Here is a 13,500-nt window from a genome sequence, read left to right as displayed (position 1 = left end):
TTACAAATGCAGTTTCTGAAATTAATTTATGTGTGAAAATATTCTGTGTATTCGGTCATTAAAATTTGCTAATCACTGACTACAACTTTAGCCGAAAGCTAACCCCCCAAAACCTGAATAAAAACTTGAGTAAATGTGTTGGTAAGAGATTTCTTTATTTGCAAAAAATAAAACTTTGTAGTCTGAGCAAATTTACATCAGTTTTGATCTGTTTTTAAAACAATTTTACATGAAAATACGTGTTAGGTCATCTGTTTTCACTTATTTAGCACTTAACTAGCAGTTCAGTTAAGCCTCCAAACTGTTGTGTTAAAGTAAGTTGATCTGAGCAGAGCAGGTCCATCCGCCATCTTGGACCCCTGGGTACGGCAACTCGACTTGGACAACAAACTACAGTAGGTTCAGTTGTAATTATAATGGCACTTGCTAGTGATTATTTCAGACTGTGGTGTGTGGATGCCTGTATTGAACAGCTTAGTTTCCATTTAGGTTCAGTTTAGTGGCTGACACGAATTAGCTAACGGCTCCTTTTAGCATCTTAACCAGCTGTGTCAGCTCAGCAGCTGAACCATTTTGGTCAAGTTAGCAGTGTAACATCAGGTTAGCTAATTGTTCAGATTAGCGGCTAAATAAGTGGGACTGCATTGGCTAGTGGCCACTAAAACAGTGTGGTTGACTTTCAGCTCCTGCAACTGTTTAGTGCAGGTTTCAGTTCTGGTTCAGTCTAATGACAAAACCTGTCGCCATCAGATGGAAACTGAACACAAGTCATCAGAGCGGACAGAAGTCATCCATAACCTCACATCTTCTTCATCCCTTTGTGTCTCTTTACATATACCAGGTCTGACATTCCCATTTGTATCTCGAGTTTGCATGTCCATGCTCATTCCGCAGAATTTCGCGTAGGCGTGGCGGACATGACAGGTTCAGCACCCGTTTGTAAAGCTGGGACAGAAAGCGATTCGGTGGTGACGGTGAGCTGGCCAGCACAGCTGCTGCAGCTGGGCCTCGTGGGTCAGCTGGGTCTGTGCAGATCTGGAGCCATTGGCTTTAAACTGCCAATAGCCATTCTACTACTGCTCCTTGTACTCAGCCAACATAATAAAACATAATACTTACACACTGCATTAGGACAAAAGAATTATTTTTCATGATGACAGTCCTGTGGGTGACTGTTAATCTCCTTCGCTCCTCTGGATTCCTTGTACTGCAGTTAACATTTCTGAGATAAACCTTTTCTGTACAATAAAAGTTTAAAAGTCAAGCAAATTGTTTTCTAATGACCTTGGACTGTACTGTAACTGAAAGGACGGTGATTTTATGACACCTTCAGACTGCTGTAGTGCAAGTGAACAGGAAGTGCGAGCTGCCGTACAAAGACGGGAGTCAACACCTGCACAGTGTGAACGCTGACTGCTGAAACCAACACTGCACTGCAGCGTCCAACAAAACATCACTCACACTGCACCACACGTACGCTGGAAGTTCTTTACTTCAATACTCTGTGTGAGTGTACGTTTGTGTGCAGGCATAAGAATCAAGGGCCTGAAGACAGAGACACACACACACACACACACACACACACACACACACTCACAGAGTAACTTTAGCTGCAGCTTGTTGGCTGCAGTGTGTCATGACCTTGTATTAGTTTATGAATGTGTGTGTGAGATGCTGCATTTTGACTCCAGCAAAGAATGATTAGTGCACGTGCATGTGCGCGCACACACACACACACACACACACATCCAGAGGTGCTGCTGCAGTTTTCAGGCGTTACAGTCCTCATTAACACTTTCTTCCTTTTCCCACTCCTTCCTTACCTTCCTTGCTTCCATCCTTCTCTTCCTCTCTTAAGTTTCCTTATGTCTCTTTTGTCACTCTCCTCTTTGCATCCTTTCTCTGTCTTTTTCCTTTTCCTCCTGTTCAATTCTGCCTCCCTCCCTCCCATCGTGGCAGCATCTGTTCATAATGAAACACACAGTTGGACGTCGTCCTCGTTTAGCGCCTCCTCCATGCTACCTGCTCCAGAGGTTGCCTCCCGCTGGGCACGTTTGTTAGACATCATCAGCACCTCCCCATGACCCCCTCCCCGCGCCTCCCCCTCCCCTCTCTGCCTCCTCCTCCTCCAGATGTCATTGATCTGGGAAGTGGGTCATAGCAGCGCTGAATCAAAGCCAGGTTACACAAGGCTCCGAGGCAGATACTGAATGTAATTTTAGCGTGGGGGGACAGAAATGTGACGGCTGATGTTTGGAGCAGTTGCAGGTTCTGATCATCCATCGCCTGCAGACTTGACAGACGCTGAAGGTGCAGAGGGTGAAGGTTTTGGCCTTAGCGCCACACGGATCCGAAAATATGGTCGCAATTTGGAAGAAGCAAAAAATATGTTTGGAGTGCCTTCTTTTTATAACCACGCTGAATCTTACAAAGCTGTTTCTAATGCAGCAGACGCCCGGGAAAAGGCATTTTAGCTCCAATATCTGATCATTTGAAATGTAATTCATAAAACACATTTTTATGGCAGTCAAAGTGCATTTACTTTTGCAACAGAAAAACCAGCAACACAATTAGCATAAATCTGGACATCAGATTTATTTACCCTCCTAATTTGTATCAGACCAGCTAGTTCCCAATATTCCAAACTGAAGTTTTTATCAAACTACAGAACTTTATTTGAATTTGCTGCAGAAATCCAAAAATACCAATTATGTGAAGCAGAATTTTATTTTGTGCGCAAAACAAGTTTATGTGCCATAAAACTCTTTGGTTTGAATGTTCTACTTCAGTGAAGAGTTGATTCAAAAAGCTGATTCACTCCATATTAGATTAAATACTGACAGCCTAACTGACAACACAAATGTCAGTTCATTCTCAGTCTTTTTAATGCACCTGTGATAAAATATTCTCAGCTCAAGGTTCATTTACTGCTGATGATGCCTAACAAGTTTATAGAAGCACACTTATGAGTAGAGGGTCTCCAGTTCAAACCTGAGGGTGGCTGGATGAATCACAGCAGGGAAAGTGACAGAGCAGCACTTGTTCTCCTTCATTAGCACCACTGAAGTGCCCTCGAGCAAGGCCCTGAACTGCCACGGTGCTCCGGGGGAGATCGTACTGTGGTTGTACTGGACTGATCGGGCAGGTTTAGCAGGTCTCATACGTGTCGCATCAGCATTTCTACAAAACGTGTCACTTCACATGACATGAATACAAGCTGACTTTCCCCTCTGGACGTGGAGGAGTCGAAGCTGACACGCCACCTGCCAAGGAGACCACTGTTCAAGACCACTTCAGCTAACCATCAAACTGGTTCATTTTGTGGCTGTCTTTGTGGAGATTAAAGAGGATATTTTAAAGGACATGTTGGATGAGTTTCCAATCATCTTTGAGGGGAATAAACCAAGTATTTTAAGGCAAAACATGAGCTTTTCCTAACCCTGGCCAAGAGGTTTTGGTGTCTAAACCTAACCTCAGCACGGCGTTGTCTCAGTATAAAAGAAACCATTCACAGTCACAATTTATTAAGTTAACTGGGCAACATGGATGCCACTCACATCCACCCTTGTTGCCTCCAGCACACACTGCTCTCTGCATTAGCACTGAAGGTTGTCCCAGTACGCCCCCTTCAAATACACTGGAAAATAAATCCACTTTACAGCAGAGGACCACATGCAAGATGCAGAGGCTACTTCCTGCATTATTTTGAACATTGTCACTGGACATAAATCTTGTGTTGCAGACTTGTCCACTTAAAGCATAATTTCTGGTCCGGAACAAGTCTTTGTGTGTGGACCACAGATCTTACTGAGATCCAGCAGCGTGATGAATTCATCTCTCTACTTTATCTCTGCAATAGCAGATTTTGTGTATCGAAAACAAAAGAAGCAACTTGAGTATAAAAAAGTCAAGACAGTTGCCCTTGCTGATATACCGAATCAAAGTGAGAATCAAACCCAAACTCTGCTCGTGCAGAGGTTCAAAGAGCAGGTTGAAAGACACGAAACAATCGTGAGCAGTTCAGCCTTCCTCTGAAGACGCAGCTTCAAACGGACCACATGCAGACCCTAACCCCAAATCTTTTACCGAGGAACGAGCCTCAGCAGGACAAAGGGTCATCCACTGGAGGGACTAAATAAAATTGGAAAGATTTCTCACACAACTCGGAGAAATCTAACAACAGAGAGTGCAAAGGAAAAGCTCAGATGAATATTCCAAATGTGCTGGTAGTTTGGTCCTCCCACAGCTGATGAGAAATGAGTTTCTTATCTGAGACACACTCCACAAACACCTCCACATTTCTATTTTTCTCTTTACTCTGCAAGAGATACTGAACAATATCTAAATATTATCCTACACAGCTCTAATAAACACTGTGAAAATGATAAATATGTGTTTCTCCTTCAAGGACGACTTATGGTTACACTTTGTACCCTGAGCTGCTTCGTATGCAGTCAGTGCATGACAGCGTTTGTTGTGCTTTTTCTTTGCTTTCTTTAGCAACTCTCGGCTGAGGAGGTCGGAGGTCAGAGGGGAGCAGCAGCAAGACGGGGACCGCTGAGACACTGGGTCTCCCTTTGTCTTTCCAATGTCTTTCTTTTGGCTTCCAATGGATGGACTGGAAATTAAAAGCTCCAGATTGGTCTTTGCTGTCCAGGATCAAACTGCGGACCCTCTGATCTCAAGAAATTAACAGCAAAACCGTCCCAAGCCAAGAGCTGCTTGTTCAAGTTGGCTTGAAAGGAATAGTTCTTCAATGACGGCAACTGTAACTACAAAAGCAAACATCTCAAAGGGAGATTGACAGCAGGTCTTCCAGAGTTCCTGAGCTTCTCCAGGACTGCAGATGCAGACTGAAAGCGCCCATTGAACAGGACCTCGGGCCAGGCTGAGGAGCTCCACATCAGCCTACAGACAGCTGCACTCACTGGAGAATATACAAAGACAGCGAGGCGTCTGTGGCGTTTCTCCCCGTATGATCGTGTTGTTTGGCTGCATTAAAGGGAGGTGTAGGTACCTGGTGAGGTGGCACGGCGGCCTGACAGCCCTCTGTCTGTCCTGCCTGTGATAATGTAATGGTCGCCATCCTGCAGTGTGCTCCATTCACAGCTTCAGGCCTCCTTTTCACACTGTTCACAATGGAATAAACATAGTGCTGCATGTGGGCTCTGCTGACTGTTTGACTGCATTGTCCTCTTTAAACTGTCCCTTTATGTGACACTGGATGTGCGGGACCACAAGGCTTGGCTGGAGGTTTAGTTAGCTGGTAAATTTGTAAGAACTGATTCACTGATTCTTTCTTTTTTAAATTTCAGGCTATGAAAACTAACCTGCAGAAACTTCAAACCTTCAAAACGTGGAATCAAACATTGTGGAAATGTCAAAGTGTCCATGTTAAAACATGTTTGTGTTCCACAATATGTCAGACACAGAAGGCGAACACCATGCTCACATGAAGGCCATGTGAAGAAACCAACATGTCCTCCCCTCTCAACCACCAGAGACCTTCACCCCAAACAAACCCGCATATTCACATATTTTAAGCCTTTATTTCCTATTTTATGTTCTAAAGCACCTCGGTGTGTATTTTGTTTTCAGCTCACAGTTTATATTCAGGGTATTTTCATATGTTTTATTCATATGGTGTCCTGCCTGTCCTACACTATGAACTCACCAACTTCCTCACATTGTTTTACAGACAATAAAGTCACTTCAGCTTCCTGCCAACAGATATTTTGAAAGCAAGAAAATATCGATGAAAATGAAGCATTTGTTTGCACGTAAATGTCGGCCACTGACGTCACCGGTTTGGGTTTTCTTTTGAACCCAGTGGGCACGTGTTCCGGCTCATATTGTTTATTTTGACCTTACTTTTGGACTGCTGCCTGTCAGTCTCAGAACGGGGCCACTTATCTTCTTTTAATTTAACTCCAGACTGGCTGACTCATCAGATATCAGCTGTCTGTCAGCCTGAAGCCTCTCCTCATGTCATCCATACAGTCTGCCTGTCACTGCTACTTCATCACTTAGCATTAGCGTATTGTCAGTCGTCAGCTGGATTGCTGTCTGTATTAGGTCCCAGCGTGCTTGTTGTGCTGTTTTACGCCGCTCATCCTTTGAATTTATGTGTTTTTTTGTGCGTGTGCTGCTGTTAAACAGATTTACTGTGGAAGAGGCTGAGGAGAGTGTCTCTAATGTGACAGCTGAGGGGGGAAAAAAAACTGGCCAGACTGACAGAGAGACTCCATTTTGCAGAATTAAATCAGTTAAATGGCTGTGGGAGAGCAGGGAGAGAAGCTGGATGTGTCCGCCGGGCTGAAGAGCTCTCAGGAAAAAAACGGTTCGGCTTCTTTGTCTTTGCCTTCTCGGTGAAGCCCTGACCCGTCGCTCTCTCTTTCTCATTTTACAAAGTCGATTTTCTCTATTAACTGCTCTGCTCTCTCACAGTTCTCAGCGTTTTCTTCTCCATGCTTCTTTTTTATTTTTGGTCAAATCACTTTCAGCTCATCTGCTCCCACTTTCATCTCTTTTCTGTCAGTCGCTGCGCCGACAGACACGGGGCCGAGATACGAGGATCACCGTGAGACCTCACAGCGCACAGACACACGAGTGGCTGCTCGAGCCTATTAGGAGAGCTTCAACCTACGGCACATGAAGTCACATTTATCTCATTCCCTTCACTGTGAATCATACAAGGAGTGGGAGTTCGTTATAACAGATCCCTGCTGCGAGCTCGCTGAAATCAGGTGGAGACAATGTGAACAGGAGTTTAAGTACCAGCGACAGTAAAACAAACGCCCCTCCTGGCCTGCCACAGAAATAACTCATCGACCAATCAAACGGCATTAGTAGTTTGTGACTCAACTGTTATTCTTGGACTGAAATATTGAGCTGCACATTATTTTCTGTAAAGTGTTCAACTGATCTCAGTTCAGAGTTTTCACTGAACTCCGCCCTCCGCACCTCCTGCTCGCATCCTGCTCCCGTAGTCCAGCCGACGGCGAGGCCGATCCTGATCCGGCGGGTCAGTCTGCGGGTATGAGCATCATGAGCTGCAGTATTAGTATCACTGCCAGTGCGAGTATCAGTATCAGTGAATGTATTCAGGCTCATGCACGCCGCTGCCTCTGACTAACTCCCCATTCATCTCCAGCCTCCACGTCAAATTAGCAGGAACAGGAAACAGGAAATTCATTGAACTGCTTCCTCTCATTTGTGACCATGACAATAATACACCTTCCCTCCCCCTCAGGCCCTCACCCCCTATACACACACACACACACACACACACTCCTGGTTTACTGCCTGCTGATGATCACTGAAGCTGAGCTGCAGAACAAAGTGAAATCGGACAATAAGTTGAGCTGTGTGGCACGTTGTGACCTCGCCAAGGCCATTCACCGACAGACAGCACAGTCTGGAGGCGGGGCTGGAGCTGACCCGGCGGGGGCGGCGGTGTGGCTCACAAATGCTTTTGTTTGCCTTTTCTCTCTGATTCCCTCACACGCCGCCGCCGTCTGTGCCGCCCCTCGCTCTGTCTGGTCTCCTCAAGCTTTTTCAGTTCAACCATCTCGCGCTTCGGTTTGAAAAGGAAAGAAATAAAAAGCCTTTTCATGAGAGAAAAAAAGAAAAGTTTTGGAGGACTGCCTTGGCAGAGGTCGCCATGCCAACCTCTGCCAGCCCAATCCCTTTAACGAGAACGCCTCCTCTCCAGCTCCTGTGTTATCTAAAAAGTGTAGACTAGAGGAGATCCTGCTGTGTGTGTGTGTGTGTGTGTGTGTGTGTGTTCATAGGTTAGCCTGATGACTCATGCTTCACACTGAACTCTCGAGAATCCAAAGAAACAGTGATTGACTCAGAGCAAAACAGCTACAGTCTTATTGATTAATGATGAGTTCATGCAGCTGAAGCAGCATCACAAATATCTGGTCAAAATGTCGGACGCCAGGTTAAAGCAGGGCCGAGTTTATTGATTCTTTTTCTGACAAAGTAATAAGTACGTAAATGCAAGACGGTGCAGTCAGTGCTCAGGAAAATACATTAATGTAACAGCTAAATCAGACTAACGTCATGGCCCTTCTGTCTCTGAAAAGTTGCCACAGAGTTGGAAGCATAGCATTGTCCAAAATGTCTTGGTGTGCTGAAGCATTAAGATTTCCCTTCACTGGAAGTCAGGGGCCGAGCCCAAACCCTGAGAGACAGACCCATAGAGAGGGGTGTCTGGATACTTTTGTCTGTATAGTGAATTAAGATCTTAATGTAGAAAACCTTCTATAATCCATTTTAAAGCTCCTTTTGTCCTTCTGACAAACTCAGCATCAAACGATAACTTCTCCATCCTCTCACAGTGAGGCTAATGAGTCTTCAAACACGGTGACACGGTGATCACGGCGAGCCAATCGCTACGGCTGACAAGGGTTAAAGGCCAAAAATTTCTTTGGGGACTGACAGGCCAGAAAATTTAAATGATGTACAGGATGTGTGCCAGAGTGTGTGTGTGTGTGTGTGTGTGTGTGTGTGTGTGTGTGTGTGTGTGTGTGTGTGTGTGTGGCATGCTTTTTGCTTTAATGAGCTCTATATGGACATTAACATGAGGCTCTGAGCGCAGAAAGAAGCGTCCAAACAAACTCAGCGGTCGGTCGAGTGAGCCCACAATTAGGTCAACCACAGAGGAGAAAATAGCTGCTGAATTCGTTTCAATTCCAGATAGAGCTGAGCCACTTCAAACACACACTCACTCACACACACACACACACACACACACACACACACAGGCAGCAAACTGCGTAACAGAATAATACGGACACGAGCAATCACACACACACACACACACACACAGATTTAAAGTGATCAAGTGCTAACGAGAGGTCACCTGACTAATCAATCAGTCGTTATGACAACCTGTGATCTCCACATGTTCACCCAGCAGGAGAATCTGATTGGTTCTGATGAGAGCAAATCAACTCAGACCGGACCAATCGCTGCCAGAACAAACTGCAAATAGGAAATTGACTTCCTGTCAGAACGGTGAGATATCTGAGGAAACAACTCCACACACACACACACACACACACACACACACACACACACACACACACACACACACACACTCTAAAAGCAGACACAGACATGAATCTAAACATGTACGCGTGTACGCGTGTACGCGTGACATACACACATCTGTGCACACACAAAAACAAGCAAACACACACACTGCAGTATTTCCTCAAGATGTTCTCAGGTGACTCATGACTTCCTTTCCTTGAGGAATGTCACTGCACACACACACACACACACACACACACAAGGCTGTCAGCGTTAAATCAGACCTGCACACTTCATGCTGAACACTGTGAATCCCACAAAGTCTCAATTGTGGAGTCCACAGTGTCTTCAAACACTGTTTCAGTGGATTTCATCAGGAGGCGTGTCCACTTAGAGAACACTTCTTGGTCCTGAACAACATGTCAGTGACAAACCCTGCAGAAAACACACACTGCTCTTCCACGATGGAGACAAAACATAAAGCCTCTGCAGAAAACACGATGACTGACAGGCGTCCATGCGACTGACTATGGAGAGCGTGGTCCTCTCTCTCTGGAGACACCTGGTGAGGCTCGACCACATCTGATGAGCTTCACGAGCTTCACCAATGAACAGCCAACAGCATGGGCAGAGAGACAAGGAGGGAGGGAAGAGGAGAGGACAGAGGAGGCGAATGAAGGAAAAGAGGAAAGGTCGTTCAGTTCTAACTTTGTTGTCCTCTGGGGGAGGAAACGTTTGTTCTGCTGCAGGGGAGGTGACCACGACATCGGGGACACACTGCGTGTGTGTCACAATGTGTGTGCGTGTGTGTGTGTAGCCCCTAGCTCTGTCCTTGTCTCCTAGGCTGACCTCTGACCTCTGGTCCTTAGTGACGCTGCAGCCTGCCAGCAGCATGACGGCTCACACTGCAGAGACCGTGTGTGTGTGTGTGTGTGTGTGTGTGTGTGTGTTCAGTCAAGTGAGTGTACGAACTTGTGTTGTTTTGTTTTACAGCATGTGTACAGTAGGCACAGCTATCTGGTATTACATTGAAGGAAATAAGGAAAGTAAATGCACACAGTACAGCAATTTCATTAGTATATATATACATACACGCTGATCTTTTTAACATATTTCCATATGTTTATGTTACATCGACGTATGTGACATCGTGGATCTGCTCCCTGGAGGAGGACTTGTGATAAACATGACATGGACTCACTCCTGCAGCCGTTCAACGAGGAGAGAAAAGAAAAACTGGAGGATAACAAACAGAACGTCACAAAAAGTCTGCGACGCAGCTAAAATCTTCAGATGATGATTTAGATCAGCTCAGTCTGAAGTCCTCTGATGGTTCTGAGGACCCAGGACAGGATCCGTCCCCCCAAACCTCGAACAGGATGAGTGGATGTCATATGTTCAACACAAATGAACCACAACAGAGTGAGTGTGAGTGTGTGTGTGTGCGTGTGTGTGTGTGTGTGTGTGTGTGTGTGTGTGTGTGTGTTGGGGTTTCATTTTCAGGGTCAGCAGCCAAATCTCTGACAGATGGTCTGATCCAGGATGAGCCCAGCGCCTCCTGCTGGCAAACGAGCTGGCAAAACACAAATTCAGACCAGGGAAAACACTTCTCCTCCTCCTCCTCTTCCTCCTCCTCCTTCCTTCTTTCAGTTCCATTACTTCTTTCTCTTTCGCCTCCTCAGTTTTAACTTCTCTTTTTATTCTCCCCCACCTCACCTCCATTACCCTCCTCCCTCTCTTCCTGTTTCCCCGTCCCCTTTGCATCATCTTTCTTCTTTTTTCTTTCACTTTTTCACCCTCAGAATGAACCTCCTCCTGTTCTTCCTCCTCTTCAGCTCCACCTCTCTTCCACTGCTCATACATCCTCCCCCCTTCTCCTCTGGGACCTCCTGTCCTACCACCTGAAGCTCTCTGCTGGTTCGGGGGATTTTCTGGAGCTGAGGCCATGAAAGCAGCGGCCTTCGGCTGGAGGATCACTGAGCGCGCTCAGAATCACCAAACAGGCGTCTGCTGTTGAGGCGTTAACATGCAGCCTCTGCAGTGCGACTGCTGGAGTCAGGAGTCAGGAGTCAGGAGTCAAGAGCAGGACGTGAACTCAGCTGGGACTCCTCCTCTGTTTATCGGCCCAACGCTGAGGGCAACATTATGCATGTTAACAGTCACACACAGGAGACAGCAGGCTGTCAGTGTCACATCTGGGGGGTCATATTCCAAAACTGGAAGCAGTCAGTTTGGGTGTGAGGGGGAATCCACAAGAGGGAAACTTGTGGATTCATTTTCTGCTCACTGAGACACGAGGGGGACTCAGAACTGAAGGAAAACTGAACCTTATCAAGCATCCATGCCGGAGTGCCACGGCGGCCTGGATGCTTTACCTGCCACCTCCTCCTCCTCCTCCTCCTCACCACCACCCACGTTAATGAAAGACATGTGGTGGAGGCCTAATGCTATTGTCTGTCAAATCTGCTTAGGGATCGTGGGGAGCAGCAGCGATCTGCCTGTTGTTGTGTGGGTGGACGGGCAGATCATCTGCCACGGATGACGGCTTAATCCAATCACAGGGAGCGGATCACAGGAAGCCGATTCACTGTATAGCTGCCGGCCGGCCGGCCTCGCCAGGCGGACCTGGATCAGTCTGCCTGTCTGCCAGGGCTGCCTGCTGCTGCGAATTCAACAGGACGTCTCATCATCAGGGCTCATTGCGCCTATTTATGGACGACTGTGGTGATGACAGACCGACTCAAAAGCATTTCACACGTTAACAAACGTCCATTAAAGGACAATTACAGCATTCCACTTTCCATTTAGTACGTTTGCATTCACTTTAATGCTATTTCTGACAGACCCCACATGCTTGCAGCATGATTAAAGATATTTTTAAATCACTTTAGCCAAACCTCTCAGGCTCATTCATTCAGGTGCACAACAGCTGGATGTTTCTAATTCAGTCAGTGCAGGAAATCGCTCTCCATGGAGGAGAAGAAATCCGATCCCAAAGCAAAGCTAAAGGTTTTAGTCAACAAATGTCTGGAAAAACCTCAAAAATCTAAAATAAATCACTGAGGTGATGGAAGAAAGATGAGAGGGAGGAGGTGTTGGGAGTTTACTGCCAAGATCTCTTAACACGAGGAATGCCAGCATTTTTGGTCCATTAACTGCAAGTATTCTCCTCTTTAGATGACTTCTGAGCGTTTCCCAAATCAATCGATCAGTTTCTACATTTCCTCTCCTACAGGTGGCAAACACTTTCCTTTCATCTGACCTGTGCACGGACAAGCAAGAGCACAGCTGACAAATGTATCCGGTGAAGCAGGACGCTGCCGCCACTTATGATGCGTCCACAAAGCTCTCAGGTCGTGTGAACAGGCCCAGCTTGCAGAGGAATCTTTTTAGAACATCATGTCCACTGTTGCTCGCAAATTGACAACATTTTGACAACAGCACACTTTGTTGGGGACACGAAACGCATCATGAAAAGACCAAAGACCAAAGTCCCTCGGTGCTTTCTGACTTTGGCTTCCTGGCGCTCAGCTCAAAGATTTACTGAAGCCGTGAACCTATAAGAACACCTCACAGACATTTTGTTTCATGCCACAAATGGGAGGACATAGTTCTTTAGTTGGGAACCATATACATTTAGAAGGAGAATGACTCAAAAGCTTTAAATTGGTGGTTTCTGGATGGAGCTCTTGAATGAGACGATGAGCCACAGCAAAATGCATCTTCACGCAGGCTGATCAGCTAACGTGAGCCACATATCTGTACAGCTTCATAACCTCTGGCCTCCTGAACTCTGATTGGTTAACACTGGACCCCACGCAGCACGTCTGAGTGAGACAGCAGAAAAGACAGAAGAAGATTTAAGTACTCTGGCAAACACACACACACACACACACAGGAGTGAAAGCTGTGTGAGCTGCTCTGAAGTGAGAGCAGAAATCAATAAAACACAGAAACATTTCAGAATTCAATATCCAACTGCTTCAAGGAGGAGGAGGAGGCAGGAGACGAGGAGGTGAAAGATTCTAACAAACAGCAGAAATAACCGATAAAAATAGGATAAAAATGGATAAACAGTCAAGCTAAAGCAGCTCGAGGTGTCGGCCTGTCTTTGTAATGTGGCGTCCATTTCCACCGTCATTATGACGAGTTTCTTTATGTGCGGCCATAAAAGTATGAGAACGTAAATTACGATGGGAGGTCGTTAAGTAGGAGTTTCACTCGGACAGAATACATCAACGCCACTCAAGAGTCCATTTGTACAGTTCAGAGTCCGTTGCAAACAGCCTCCGCTGAGCTGAGGAACATTCACAGGAGCAGCTTGCACTCGGCTTGAGGGACGTTCACCAAGAAACACCTTTACTGATGACGGTGACAGGAGAGCTAACCAACAGACTGGACATGAAGGAGCTACAGCAGCTAACTAAACCTTAGCTTCAGAACTGAATCGTCACA

At 46.1% G+C, this 13,500-nt stretch overlaps 1 protein-coding gene across 6 annotated transcripts in view; it reads right to left on the bottom strand.

The window, feature by feature from the left end:
- pcdh1b (protocadherin 1b) overlaps positions 1 to 13,500 on the bottom strand; it is a 138,306-nt gene that overhangs the window by 37,406 nt on the left and 87,400 nt on the right. The window lies entirely within an intron of this gene.

The sequence above is a fragment of the Scatophagus argus genome, chromosome 12, assembly GCF_020382885.2.
Source record: "Scatophagus argus isolate fScaArg1 chromosome 12, fScaArg1.pri, whole genome shotgun sequence".
Lineage (NCBI taxonomy): Eukaryota > Metazoa > Chordata > Actinopteri > Scatophagidae > Scatophagus > Scatophagus argus.
This window is presented reverse-complemented; position numbering and strand designations above follow the sequence as displayed.